General features: G+C 43.0%; 1 protein-coding gene across 3 annotated transcripts in view; it reads right to left on the bottom strand.

Moving 5' to 3' along the window:
* Positions 1-15,731, bottom strand: part of LOC140204071 (plastin-3-like) — a 146,838-nt gene that overhangs the window by 108,539 nt on the left and 22,568 nt on the right. The window contains exon 2 of one of the 3 annotated variants that reach the window (XM_072270366.1): positions 13,784-13,964. The exons of the other annotated variants lie outside the window; for them this stretch is intronic. The gene's annotated coding sequence lies outside the window, so the exon portion shown is untranslated. The remainder of the gene's footprint in view (positions 1-13,783; positions 13,965-15,731) is intronic. 3 annotated transcript variants of the gene reach the window in all.

The raw sequence follows: 15,731 nt of genomic DNA, 5'->3' as shown, positions 1-15,731 counted from the left end.
CTCCCTATTTGGTGAACAGGTCTCTGTTTCCAACACTCGCACAAATGAAAAGACCGCAATATCTACCCAGCCACATCCTCTTGGTTTCTTGAATGTTTCAGTAAGATTACACCTCATTCTTCTAAACTGCAAGTAATACAATCCAACTAGATCAGCTTCCTGCATAAAAATGTTTTCAGACCATTTATAAGGATAATATATGATACTTCATGTTATGCGTAATATTTTCTCAATTCAAATATGCTCTCAATTCTACCACCCACATGACACTAAGTGCAACTTATAGTGACCATCTAAATTATAAAACTACACATTTTTGGGAAGTGCAAGGAAACTAGAGTACATGGGAAAGGTCACAGGCTCATATAAGAATGCAGAAGTTTGGCACAAACAGCACCAGAAGTCAGGATTGGACCCAGTTTGCTGGAGACGTGAGGCAACAACTCTACGATTACATGTGCCATCATTTTGTCCTTGTGAGGGTAGTAAAACTATTCTGTTGGTATACAACTGCATCATCTCAATAGAAACCATCTTTTCCCCCAATCTGTGTAGTGGAGGGAAGAGTTACGTCCAAAACAAGCATGAACCTTAACATCCAGCATCAAATGTCGACTATGATGGTATTGCAACAGATATTGCAGACACATTCTAACTTGGTTGCAACCAATACAGTCTCATCCTGGTGAGGTCCAATTCTTTCCATAACAACCCAGGAGAAAGCTTACACATTTTAATCGCTTGTAAATGGAACAGTTTTACCACCTCCCCTATTAATTAAAATCTATCAGGAGTGTTACAAATTAATTGCTTGCAAATATGGTCAAATTTTGATAAGCACCAACAATTGGCTTGTGTACAATACTTAACGGATCTATTAAATTATCATAAAACATTATTTTGGGTAATATTTTGTATGAATGAGAGCACCTAAAAATTGAAAATATAGTCAGATCCTGCTTCACTTTAATCACCAAGTTCGAGTTCTCTGCTAGACTCTATGAACCCTGGAAATAAACTTTCCTGAATGCAGTAAAGAAACAATGGTTGTAATTCAGGTTTTAACCTGACTGCTCCTCACCACGGAGTTTGGTGAAACGGTTTAACGTGTTGCTACACTCAGTTTGACACTTCACTAGAGGTCATATACTGTACACCACACTTAGTATTAACATAAAGAAGATATTGACATTATACTTTGTGCATACACTTTGAACATCTGAACTGAATGACATTAGCAAAGTATGAGCGGAATTCAAATATAACCAAAACTGTCCTACTTTTGACTCTAGTCAGGTACCGATGTGTGTCGACACATCACCAGAGACCAAGCTCAAAGTAAAAACCAATTAATTAGCAATTATTCTCTCTATTAATAGATAACAATAGGTATTAATTTTTCTTCCAATATCACTATATCAACCATATCAGAATGTACAAAGATGCGATAGATGCTGAGAAATAAATCAGACAAAATTTAATTAAACTTAAATAAAATTCCAGAAGCCACAGAACTTCATGCCACCATATTTCAAATAAGTAGATTGATCAAAGGAACAATAGTCACGGTTAAGATAGACCACTGACCAGAAGGGGAATCCTCTCCACAGTTAGTTCCATCTATGATCTTTTAGGAATCTTGAGTCTGGTGGTGCTATCTGCTAATATCCTACAAGATCTGGTTAAAAAAGGGGCTTGGCTGGGATGACACTATACCAACATCAGTTGCTTGCGAGTGGACAAACTGACTGGAAGAACTTTGCCAGTTGGAAGACTTCGATGCTGTTAGATGTTTGAAACCCCTGGATTTTGGAGAAGTTACCACTGCAGAGTTACACCAAGTGACGCAAGCAAAGACGGCTGTGGAGCAGTGACCTACCTATTCTTGTACAACATGTGCCCTCAGGTGCATGGTGCTTTTATCATGGGATAATCTAGGGTAGCTCCATTGAAGTCAGTTTTCCTTCCTTGTATAAAGCTCACTGTTGCTCCTATGGTAGGTCGTATGGACATGTGGAGGAAGGAGTTGTAGGTACAGCTTCAGGACTCAGTGTTTTGGACCGATAGTACTTCTGTACTGAAGCACATCAAGAATGAAATTTCCAGGTTCCGAACCTTCATTGCAAACAGAGTTTCAGAAATTCTTAAGGTCTTGCAAGTATCTCAGTGGAGGTATGTAAACACTTCAAGCAAACTGGACAGATCAAGTCAAGTCAAGTCACTTTTTTTTTGTCATTTCAACCATAACTGCTGGTACAGAACATAGTAAAAATGAGATGTTTTCCAGGACCATGGTGCTACATGAAATAATACAAAAACTACACTGAACTACGTAAGAAAAAAAAACACAAAAACTACACTAGACTACAGACCTATCCAGGACTGCATAAAGTGCACAAAACAGAGCAGGCACTACAATAAATAATAATAAATAATAAAGACAGTAGGCACAGTAGAGGGCAGTAGGTTGGTGTCAAGCCAGGCTCTGGGTATTGAGGAGTCTGATGGCTTGGGAGAAGAAACTGTTACATAGTCTGGTCGTGACAGCCCGAGTGCTTCGGTGCCTTTTTCCAGATGGCAGGAAGGAGAAGAGTTTATATGAGGGGTGTGTGGGGTCCTTCATAATGCTGTTTGCTTTGCGGATGCAGCATGTGGTGTAAATGTCTGTAATGGCGGAAGAGAGACCCCGATGATCTTCTCAGCAGACCTCACTATCCGTTGCAGGGTCTCGTGATCTGAGATGGTACAATTTCCGAACCAGGCAGTGATGCAGCTGCTCAGGATGCTCTCAATACAACCTCTGCAGAATGTGGTGAGGATGGGGGGGGGGGTTGAGGTGGGGGATGGACTTTTCTCAGCCTTCGCAGGAAGTAGAGACGCTGCTGGGCTTTCTTTACTGTGGACCTGATGTTGAGGGACCAGGTGAGATTCTCTGCCAGGTGAACACCAAGAAATTTGGTGCTCTTAACAATCTCTACGAAGGAGTCATCAATGTTCAGCTGAGAGTGATCGCTCCGTGTCCTCCTGAAGTCAACAACCATCTCTTTTGTTTTGTTTACATTCAGAGACAGGTTATTGGCTCTGTACCAGTCCATTAGCTGCAGCACCTCCTCTCTGTATGCTGACTCATCGTTCCTGCTGATGAGACACACCACGGTCGTGTCGTCGGCGAACCTGATGATGTGATTCGAGCTGTGTGTTGCAGCACAATCGTGGGTCAGCAGAGTGAACAGCAGTGGACTGAGTACACAGGCCTGGGGGGGCCCTGTGCTCAATGTGATGGTGTTGGAGATGCTGCTACCAATCCGGACTGACTGAGGTCTCCCAGTCAGGAAGTCTAGGATCCAGTTGCAGAGGGAGGTGTTCAGGCCCAGTAGGCTCAGCTTTCCAATCAGTTTCTGAAGAATGATTGTGTTGAATGCTGAACTGAAGTCTACGAACAGCATTCGAACATACGTGTCTTTTTTGTCCAGGTGGGTTACCGCCAGGCGAAGAGTGGTGGCGATGGCGTCGTCTGTTGAACGGTTGGGACGGTACGCGAACTACAGGGGTCTAGTGAGGGGGCAGCAGGGTCTTGATGTGTCTCATGACGAGCCTCTCAAAACACTTCATGATGATGGATGTGAGTGCAACAGGACGGTAGTCGTTGAGGCAGGGCACTGAAGACTTCTTCGGCACAGGGATGATGGTGGCAGCCTTGAAGCACATAGGAATGACGGCACTGCTCAGGGAGATGTTGAAGATGTCAGTGAGAATATCTGCTAGCTGGTCTGCACATCCTCTAAGTACTCTGCCAGGAATATTGTCTGGTCCAGCAGCCTTCCGTGGCTTCTGAAGGGTTGAAGGTGAAAGCACACCAGAAGAACGAGACATGAGCATCACAGCCTGAAAGCAAACGGCTTGCGAACTCTGAATGATCTGGAGAACTTCTGTTAGATGATCCGGAAGTCAAGAGGAGTGTTACAGTGGGTACCATGTAGATTGAAGAGGAGGTAGATGCAGTAACACGTATAATCCATCATTTCTCATCTTAGATCCATTTGAGGAAGACAATGGCCAGGAATCTTAGAGAACCTGCTCTTGTTTCTTAGTCAGAAAAGGAAGCAACTGAACATCATTCTTCCTCAGTCTGACTTGGATGAAGAACAAGAGTATTCTTTGGAGAGAGAAACTGAGAAGGGCAAAGGTCAGATCAGCCGAGATTGTCTCTCAGCAGAGGAGGTCAGGAAGGCTGAAATGGAGATTACTGGGTTTTGCCAAAGAAGGAGACTTGCAGATGAGTTCACAGACAAGAGACAATCTGCAGATGCTGGAAATCCAAGCAACACACACAAAATGCTGGAGGAACTCGGCATCTATGTTGAAAAGAACAATCGACATTTCAGTCCAGAACCCTTTGGTTCTGTCGAAGGGTTTCTGCCCAATACGTTGAATATACGTTTTTCCATAGATGCTGCCTGGCCTACTAAGCTCCTCCAGCATTTTGTGTGTGTTTGCAGATGAATTCTCAAGTTTGCAAAGGGGAGAAAGTGTGAAAAGGAACAGCCATATTCTCAAGCTTGATCCAGTACTTGAAGATGGTGTCTTGAGAGTTGGTGGATGGCTTAGTAGGGCACGTACGCCTAGAGGTGGGACATAGTGGCCATAACTACAGATAATCCGGATTGCACGAAAACTACTGGGTTCCCAGTGCTAGTAGTTATAAGAATCCTGTCTAAATGTGTTGTTTGTTGACAGTTGCACACAGCTCCAGAATGCCAGCACATGAATGTCTACCCCCAGACAGGATCTCTCCAGATGAACTTTCATTTACATGTATGGGAATAGACTATTTTGGATCTTTTGAGATGACAAGCAGAGGGAGCATGAAGAGGTATGGGATAATATTTACCCATTTTACAAGCAGTTCGCATTGAAGTAGTATCTTCTTTAGACATAGATTCCTTTATTAACGCACTTCGATGTTTTTTTATCAAGACGAGGACAAGCTCGTGAACTTTATTGCTCTCGATAAGCAATAAGCTTTGTTGGAGCTGAGTGGGAGTTGCAAAAAGGCATTGGAAAAGTGAAATAATTGACAGATCAATGATGCTCTTCTTCACAAAGGAATTGAGTAGATTCACATCATGGAGGAATATGGGACAGATTGATCGGGTCCGTGCAAAAGGTCCTCAATTTCACCATGAAGGTACAGAATCTTGATGAAGATAGTTTCCACACAGTCTTTTGCAAAGTAGAGGTTATTATCAATGGTCATCCAATTACTAAAGCATCCCCCAATCCCAATGATTTGAAAGCACTAACACCCGACCATCTGTTGCTTCTGAAGACCTCACCATCCTTATCACCAGGAGAGTTCCAAAAGGAAGACATTTATGCTCCTGGTAGATGAAGCAGGTCCAATACATGTCAAACTTGTTTTAGAAACAGTGGGTCAAGGAGAACTTACCTATGTCACATGATCCAGCTCAAACTGTGTCATCAAGTTTGTGGATGTCACAACAGTGGTTCGCCATATCAAGAATGATGACAAGATTTGAGTACAGAGAGGAAGAGGAGCGGTTGGTGGATTGGTGTGAGAAAACAACTTACGCCAGAACATGGAGAAGACAAAGGAAATCATTGTGGACTTAAGGAAGATGCAGATAAACCATCCCTTCTGCGAACTCAGGGCTCCTCCGTAGAGAGAGTTAAGTGCACCAAGTTCCTGGGAGTTCACATCAGGGATGACCTCACCTGGACCCTTAATATCACCCACCCTGAAAAAGGCAGCACAGCAACACCTCCACTTCCTAAGAAGATTGAGGTAAGCAAGGATCGCTCCCACCCATCTTAACTGCGTTTTACAGAAGCACCATTGAAAGCGTCCTGACAAGTTACATCTCCATCTGGTATGGGAGCAGTTGAGCATCAGACCAGACGTCTCTACAAAGGACTATGAGAACAGCTGACAGGATCATAGGGGTCTCCCTACCACCCATCAGAGACATTTATCAGGAGTGCTGCGTTTGCAGGCCCTTGTATTATTAAGGATCCCACCCATCCATCCTGCATCCTCTTTTGACTTCCTACCATCAGACAGGAGACTATGATGCATAAAAACAAGAATGGTCAGGATAAGAAACAGTTTCTTCCCCCAAGCCACAAGGCTTCTGAACTTCCAGCCGCATCATATTTGAAGTGTCACTGGTTAATCTGTTCTGTACCTTACAATATTTAATATTAATGCACATCAGTTTGTCATTTGCGTGATTAATCTGTAGATCTCATCCTTGCCTTCATAAACTAACTTGCGTAATGTGTGTTATGTGTAGTGCTGTGCTTCACACCCTGGTTTGGAGAAATGTTGTCTCATTTCTAAATATATTATATGATTATATAAGTTATATACATATATATATATATATATATACACACACACATATATACATGTATATTATATATATATAAATGACAATAAACTTAACTTGATTTACCAGTTACAGGAGTTATTGTAATTATAGTGTAATAATTAAGTGGCTGGAATGTGGGAGCCATGTATCTTTTTTTCTAATCTGTATTGTACTTTGTGGCGCATTTTTGATGGTAATCTGTCACTTGGGTTAGGGCGTGGTAGAAGAAAATGAGTATAGTTACGCATTCGTGCTTTGGGTTAGTTAGTCAGTAGCCAGAGGAAGTGAGAATGAATCTTTTTGACTGCTTAAATACACCAACTTCATTTAGTTATGCTAGTCAATTGTTAATTAGTTATGCTAATTGGAACATTATTAGAATGCTTAATTACATTAATGTTGCACTAAGGTTACAATATCGCTAACTTAGTTTCCTTCCTGGAATCATAATGAAGGACCAAACATACTTTTTAAATTTGGGACTTCGTTATTTGGAAGTATGTCATGCCGTGTCAATTACCGTGGCTTAGCCCCTCAGCGGTTCCAGTTTGTTTTCAAGTAACCGCTACAGTGGGTTTCTCTAAAGGTTAGCTTGCAAGTTGAGTCAAGTGAGGGAGGCAAATGCAATGGTTGCATTCATTTCAAGATACTATAATATAAAAGCAAGGTTGTAATACTGAGACTTCTAAGGTGTCGATCGGGGCATATTTGGATTGCTGTGAGCAGTGTTGGGCATATTTAAGGAAGGGCGTGGTGGCACTGGAGAGGGTCCAGAGGAGCCTCACAAGAAAGATCCTGAAAATGAAAGGGTTAACTTATGTGGGGTACTTGAAGGCTCTGAGCCTGTACACACTGGGGTTTAGAGAAATGGAGGTGGGAAATCTCATTGAAACCTACTGAATATTGAATGGTCAAGAATGGATGATGCAAAGATAGGTGGAGGGGCAGGTAGTTTTGAAGAAGCAGAGTCACTACAGAAAGACTTAGGCTACGTCCACACTAGACTGGATAATTTTGAAAATGCCAGTTTCCAGTAAAAGCGACTGGCGTCCACACTACGCGTTTTTCAAAATATCTCTGTCCACACCAAAACGGATATTTGGGTGAATCTACTCCTACTGGGCATGCGCAGACACATCTACAGAAAACAAGCAAAGAGGAAACGGTATAATATTTACGTTTCCACTGCGGTGTCGTGCTATTTCCATAGAATAAAACTACAGTACCAACAACAACAGCGAAAGAGAGTTTTCAACAATGTCTTCGAGGAATACAAAGAAAACTTCCACTGGAAAAATCAGACCGGACTTCTTCGTTTAGACAGACAATGAAGTCAAGCTGTTTCTGCGAGTTACAAACGACTACAAAGTCAGCAAAGCAGTGGAAAACGTGGAGATCTTTAATTCCAAACAAACTATTAACGTAGACAATAAAGTAAACAACACACACATGAAGCCATCCTCTACCCAAGATCAACAAGAGATTGGAATCTTCTGCCGCTAGACCTGCGCAGTATTTCTGACATTAATATTTTTAAAGATAGACTCAATCAAATCAATTTAGGGGATCTAGTCAAAAAAGCTTACTTTACAATTTAACTCTCATGCCGTTCACATTGACTGCGCGTTAGAACAGCCGTTTGGCAGTGCTTGCGCAGTACCAAGCAGAAGCAGAAAAAGCACTGTTGTTGTTGGGTTGTCATGACAACATTTTTAAACCTCGCCGTTTACCCCGTCCACACTACAACGCGAAACAATCGTTTTCAAATTTACACTCTGGAGAGTGTTTACAAAAATCTCTGTTTTCAGGGGATGAAAACGCTGTTTCAGTGTGGACGGAGGTCAAAACGAAGAGAAAAAGCTTTGTTTTCAAAATTATCCGGCGTAGTGGGATGTAGTGTTAGACAGATTAAGGGAACGGGCAAAGTGGCAGATGGAATACAGTATTGGGAAGTGTATGGTCATGCATTTTGGTAGAAGAAATAAAGATAATAATAATAATAATAATAATAAATAAATAAATGGAGACAAAATTCAAAAATCTGAGGTACAGATTTGGAGTCCTCATGCAGGATTCCCTAAAGGTTAATTTGCAGATTGAGTCTGTGGTGAGGAAGGCAAAATGTGATGTTGTGATGTTAGCATTTATTTTGAGAGGACTAGAATATAAAAGGATATAATATTGAGGCTTTAGGGCACTGATGAGGCCTCACCTGGAGTTTTGTGAGCAGTTCTTGGCCCCTTATCTGACATTGGAGATGGTTCACCAAAATGGTTCTGGGATTGAAAGGGTTATATGAGAAGGATTTGAAGGCTCTGGGCCTGTACTCACTGGAATTCTGAAGAATGGGGGGGTGCGGGTGAGGGAAATCTCATTGAAATCCACTGAATGTTGAAAGGCCTCGATAGAGTGGATATGGAGAGGATGCTTCCTATGGTAGGGGAGTCGGAGACCAGAGGACACAGCCTCAGAATACAGAGATGCCCATTTCTTTAGCCAGATAGTGGTAAATCTGTGGAACTCGCTGCCATACCTGGTTGTAGAGGTCAAGTCATTGGGAATATTTAAGGCACAAGCTGTCAGATCCTTGATTAGTCAGGGCTTGAAGGGAAACAGGAGAAGGCAGGAGACTGGGGCTAAGAAGGAAATGGATCAGCCACGGTGGGCCAAACAGTCTAATTCTGCCCCTATATCTTATGGTCTTACATTTCAAATAGTGGGGGAGTCCAGAATCAGATGGCACAGCCTCAGAATACAAGGACATCCCTTTAGAACTGAGATGAGGATGAATTTGTTTAGCCAGAGGGTGGTGAATTCGTGAAATTGATTTGCACAGATCAACATGGAGACCAAGTCATTGGGTATAGTTAGAGTGAAGGTTATTAAGTTCTTGTCAAAGGTTACTGGGAGAAGGCAAGAGAATAGTGCTGAGGGGGAAAAATTACCAAATCATCTATGACCAAATGGTGGAGCAGACTCAATGGGCTGAAAGGCCTAATTCTCCTCCTGTGTGTCTTGTAGTCTGATGCCAGGGCATGAGGAGAGAAAGGGAAAAGGGGTTAAAGTTAAGGCAAGATAGGCCTTGATCTTATTAAATGCCAGAGGCCAATTATGATTTACTCCTTTCCTGGCTTACTATGTTCTCATTAAAAGAAGAAAGTAGTTACTCTTGAAAAAACTAGTCACTCATAGCCCTAGGGCCATGGGGTGAAATGGCCTATTGTTATTCTAAAGTTGGTGCCAGTAATGGTTAATCCAACATCCTATAAACATGAAATAAGGCTGTAACAGAACACAACAACTAAATCACAAAAGTGGAGAGACAACCACCCCACCACTCCACCGAATACAGGTGTCCTCCGCTTTTCGAACGTTCGCTTTACAAAACCTCACTGTTACGAAAGACCTACATTAGTACCCTGTTTTCGCTTTCAGAAGGTGTTTTCACTGTTACGAAGAAAGGCAGCGCGTGATAAAAAAATCAGCGTGCGATAAAAAGCTGCGCACGTCCCGAGCAGCCGCTCTCCTCAGATTCAGAACGGCATTGCTTTAACATGTGCCTGTGAGCAGCTGTTAGCAAGATGAGTTTTGAGGTACTGGAAAAGCCTAAAAGAACTCGTAAGGGTGTTACACTTAGCGTAAAACTAGACATAATTAAGCGTTTCGATCGTGGTGAACGAAGTAAGGACAGAGTGAGTTTGGCTTGTGGAAGCTGACGAAGATGATGTTGAAGAGGTTTTGGCATCCCATGACCAAGAACTGATGGATGAAGAGCTGATGCAATTGGAAGAGGAAAGGATAACAATCGAAACCGAATGCAGTAGTGAACGGGCTGAAAGTGAAGTCATCCAGGAACTGAATGTGAAGCAACTGTGTGAGATTTTCGCTGCAATGATAAAGTACGACTTTAATTTTGAAAGGGTACATAGGTTTAGGGGATATTTTCAGGATGGTTTGAGTCCTTACAAACAACTGTATGATAGAAAAATGCGCGAGGCTCAGCAGTCAAGCAAGCCTTCCACATCGGACGACGAACCTCGATGTTCGACATCGAGGCGGGCAGTCATAGGAGAAGATGAGCTGCCTGCCCTGATCGACGATGAGATGACACCCCCGTGTCCCACCACTCCAACACCCAGGCTCCGGACAGATACTGTATCGATTCGCGGAGAATGCAGCAGTAGCCGGGAGGCACACAGCACATCTTTAAGAAAAAAGCTGAAATAAACAAGCTAATTAATTAGGTGCTGCCGACACGTAATTGTCAGCCCAGATCAGTGCCGATTTCCAATTGCATCGCCTCAGGTCTGAGCAGACAATTATGTGTCGGCGGCACCTAATTAATTAGCATGATTATTTTGGCTTTTTTCTTAAAGATGTGCTGTGTGCCTCCCGGCTACTGCTGCGTTCTTCGCGGCAATGTATCGGGTTGGCGGCCCGGAGGGTGGGGGCCAGTGCACCACCCAGCCTGCGACGACTCAGTCTAACACACCATCATCAGTTTGCTCGGCAAGCTGTCTTCCCGATTCTGGTAAGTGATACTACACTGTACATACATTATTTCTACTTAATATAGGCTGTGTATTTTTACGTGTTATTTGGTAGATTTGGCAGCCTCATAGCTTAAAGGTTACTGGACAGCACGTTTATGCCAACAGCACTTGCGTGAGATGTTCTGCCGAGAGTGCTTGCGTGAGATTTTCGCTACGGAGATCTGTGCAGGCAATCGTTGTAGAGAAGTATTTCTACTTTATATAGGCTGTGTATTTAGCATATCATTCCTGCTTTTACTATATGTTACTGTTATTTTAGGTTTTATGTGTTATTTGTCATGATTTGGTAGGTTATTTTTGGGTCAGCGAACGCTCACAAAATTTTCCCATATAAATAAATGGTAATTGCTTCTTCGCTTTACAACATTTCGGCTTACGAACCGTTTCATAGGAACGCCCTACCTTCGGATGGTGGGGGAAACCTGCAAATGTATACTCAGTCCAAACAGGAAGAATTCTGCAGATGCTGGAAATTCAAGCAACACACATCAAAGTTGCTGGTGAACACAGCAGGCCAGGCAGCATCTCTAGGAAAAGGTACAGTCGACGTTTCGGGCCGAGATCCTTCGTCAGGACTAACTGAAGGAAGAGCTAGTAAGAGATTTGAAAGTGGGAGGGGGAGGGGGAGATCCAAAATGATAGGAGAAGACAGGAGGGGGAGGGATGGAACCAAGGTGATTGGCAAAAGGGATATGAGAGGGTCATGGGACAGGAGGCCCAGGGAGAAGGAAAAGGGGGAGGGGGGGAAAACCCAGAGGATGGGCAAGGGGTATAGTCAGAGGGGCAGAGGGAGAAAAAGGAGAGTGAGAGAAAGAATGTGTGTATATAAATAAATAGCGGATGGGGTACGAGGGGGAGGTGGGGCATTAGCGGAAGTTAGAGAAGTCAATGTTCATGTCATCAGGTTGGAGGCTCCCCAGACGGAATATAAGATGTTGTTCCTCCAACCTGAGTGTGGCTTCATCTTTACAGTAGAGGAGGCCGTGGATAGACATGTCAGAATGGGAATGGGTAAATTCCCACTCCTCTGCTGTAAAGATGAAGCCACACTCAGGTTGGAGGAACACCACCTTATATTCCGTCTGGGGAGCCTCCAACCTGATGGCATGAATATTGACTTCTCTAACTTCCGCTAATGCCCCACCTTCCCCTCATACCCCATCCGCTATTTATATACACACATTCTTTCTCTTTCTCTCTCTGTCCTTCTGACTATACCTATTGCCCATCCTCTGGCTTCCCCCCACTTGTCTTTCTTCCCGGACCTCCTGTCCCATGATCCTCTCATATCCCTTTTGCCAATCACCTGTCCAGCTCTTGGCTCCATCCCTCCCCTTCCTGTTTTCTCCTATCATTTTGGATCTCCTCCTCCCCCTCCCACTTTCAAATCTCTTACTATCACTTCTTTCAGTTAGTCCTGACGAAGGATCTCGGCCCGAAACGTCGACTGTACCTCTTCCTAGAGATGCTGCCTGGCCTGCTGCGTTCACCAGCAACTTTGATGTGTGTTGCTATACTCAGTCCAAGCTGATTTCATGTGTTTACTTTCTACAAATAACCATTCTTGCCAAAAGCAAAGTGGAGTATTGCTCAAAGAACTCTGCCAGGATATAGTCAATAAAATAAGTTTGCATAATGAAAGTTAATCCTGTAATGCAAAACAATTAACAATAACACCACTAAACCTGAGCTTTGGTATTCATCTAAATATCAGGTACTGAACAACAGGACTGCTGTTTCTGAAGCACTGAGTTGGTTATATTTTGAGGCATAGTTGTATGTTAAGACTTTCATCCTAGTTTCCTTATGGTGAAACTAATCAGAAGCAGCCCTGAGGAAAACCATGCAGCATTTTCACTGGCTCCACTCTAAAACTGGATTTAGGGTATTTCATAACTCAGCACAAAATACTTCAAAAACTATTTATTATAATCTACTTACATTACCACTATTTTCAACAATCCAAAAGGCAAATACAGAGAAGTTTCTAATGCTAAGATTTTGAATAGTCATCAGGCTTGATTTTCTCTGGAAAGTCCAAATTATCTGCTTTAAGTGATTTAAGTGTACTGTAAAGACCAAGTTCTACTGAAGGGACAGAACTTGAATCAACTCAACATCATTAACTATTTAAGGTTATAAAGATAATTTAATTAGAAAATCCAAATCAAACACAAGAGAGATCAAGCCATCTATAAAGTGACTGAGAGGATGTAAAGTGCTCAGCAGTCTTGGGCTAAGTCTACCTTCCCATTTGGCACATTATTATTGCAGAAACTTTATTGAGATGATTTAGCTATTTCAGAAAACAAACTTTTATTCTGCAAATCCTCACCCCCCCGCCCCAATGCTATCCTCATAATTTTGAGGAACAATAGCAAACTTACACTTTCTCATCAACCAGAAGAATTCTTGGCCTTCAAAAGAATGGCAACGAAATCTATAGCATTAGCCTGAATGTGCCTCATCCAGATGACAACAGAACAGAACAGGGACACCTCTTTTTCCCCTTATTAGGGAGAGAGGGAGCCTATGGTACGTTGAATTACTGGGTGAACAAGTGGTCTTTGGAGTACCGGAAGTCTGTGTCTTTATCGATGCTTTGCTGTACGCTTGAGTGCTTGGTGGGGGGGCACTGATGCTTTTTCGGCTGGTGGGGCAGGGGGATGTTAATTTGCTGCTGCTTACGCGTAGCAGGAGTGAGCTGGGGGGTGCTTTGGGGTTTTAACGTTAAACTGTCATTCATTCTTTGGGGCACTCCTCTGTTTTCATGGATGGTTGTGAAGAAAAAGTATTTTAGGATGTATATTGTATACATTTCTTTGACCTTAAATGTACCTTTGAAACAAATGCTGTTTTGAACTGTGTAGTTGCTCCTTTTCTCAGATCACATCTCTATTTCAAATTGTGATTCCAAAGTGAAGCCAGCTCCCACTGATTACCAAGTAGCAACATAAATGTCCAATTATCTCCAAACTTTTTCCAAGCTTGGGATTAACCAGAGTGTAGGAACTTCAACCTGCGGCAATACAAATTATCAGTTAAATTCGAGAAGAGATTATGTTTCAAGAAAAATGTTTTGCAAAACAAAAATTTTCAAATTAATCAGCATGCCCTATTAGTTTCAATGCAAAAACTCTACTTGGTTACAGATTAAGAATCTTAATTTAAAAAATGTAAGCACTTAAAATACACCAATACAGCTCTCTGAAAATATGGTTGCATTAAAAATATAAGAATGACCTTCATCTTGCTGACGTTGAGGGATAAGTTATTGTCTTCGCACCATGCCACCAGGTTCTTAATTTCCTCTCTGTACTCAAACTCATCATTACCCAAGATATGGCCTACAATTGTTGTGTCATCAGCAAACTTATATATTGGTGAGTTTGATGCAAACTTGGCTACACAATCATGGGTGTACAGTGAGTTCAGCAGGGGGCTGAGTACACAGCCTTGTGGGGCACCGGTGCTTAGAGTGATTGTAGAGGAGAGCTTGTCCCCTACTTTTACAGCCTGGGTCCTGTCTGTGAGGAAGTTGAAGATCCAGCTGCAGATCTGAGTGCTAAGACCCAGGTTCCGGAGCTTAGGAATCAGTTTATTTGGAATGATGGTATTAAAGGCAGAGCTGTAGTCAATGAAAAGGAGCCTTATGTATGCGTCTTTATTCTCCAGGTGTTCTAAGGAGGAATGTAGGGCCAGAGATTTGGCATCTGCCATTGACCAGTTGCTCCGGTAGGCAAATTGCAAAGTGTCGAAGTTGACCGGTAGGCTGTGGTTGATGTGTGCCATAACCAATCTTGAAGCACTTCATAGCAATTGATGTCAGAGCCACAGGTCGATAATCATTCAGGCATGCCACCTTGCTCTTCTTGGGCACTGGGATTATTGTTGCCTTCTTAAAACACAAGGGGATCTTAGACTGAAGCAAGGAGCAGTTGAAGATGTCAGCAAACACTCCAGCTAGCTCGCTTGCACAGGCCCAGAGAACCTGTCCTGGGACGCCATCTGGGCCTGTTGCCTTCCTTGAATTTATCTTCAGAAAGGCCCTTCTAACATCCTCCTCGGTGATCATGAATCTCGATGCCACCAGGTCTGGTTCATCTGGAGGGAGTGGGACGCTCCTCTTCCGTTCGAATCTTGCATAGAATACGTTAAGTTCGTCAGAAAGAGAAGTGCCACAGTTATTGATATTCCCAACCTTTTCTTTGCACCCAGTGATCTCATTTAGACCATGCCATAGTCTACTGGCATCTCTCTGGTTAGCCTGGGCTTCCAATTTGGCTCGATATTGTCTCTTGGCACCCTTAATGGCTTTCTGGAGTTCACGTCTGGATTCTGTGTAGCGACTGGTATCCCCGGACCTAAAAGCCACAGCTCTAGCCTTTAAAAGGCACTTGACCTCAAAATTCATCCAAGGTTTCGAGTTAGGGAGTACCCGGATCATCTTGCGAGACACACAGTCCTCTGTGCATTTCCAAATAAAGTCCGTGACAGCTGAGGCATACTCGAGGTTAGCTGCCGAGTCCTTGAATACTAACCAGTCCACCGATTCAAAGCAGTCACAGAGGACCTCATCTGTTTTCTCTGTCCAACACGACACTACTTTTGACACCATGACCTCCTGCTTCAGTTTCTGTTTGTAAGTTGGGAGGAGGAGTACAGCCCTATGGTCCGATTTTCCGAAGTAAGGTCGTGGGACAGAACGGTAGGCATCCTTGACTGCTGTGTAGCAGTGGTCAAGTATATTTGGGCCTCTAGTGGGGCAGAAGACAGGTTGGTATAA

The sequence above is a fragment of the Mobula birostris genome, chromosome 10 (genome assembly GCF_030028105.1).
Source record: "Mobula birostris isolate sMobBir1 chromosome 10, sMobBir1.hap1, whole genome shotgun sequence".
Taxonomy (NCBI): domain Eukaryota; kingdom Metazoa; phylum Chordata; class Chondrichthyes; order Myliobatiformes; family Myliobatidae; genus Mobula; species Mobula birostris.
This window is presented reverse-complemented; position numbering and strand designations above follow the sequence as displayed.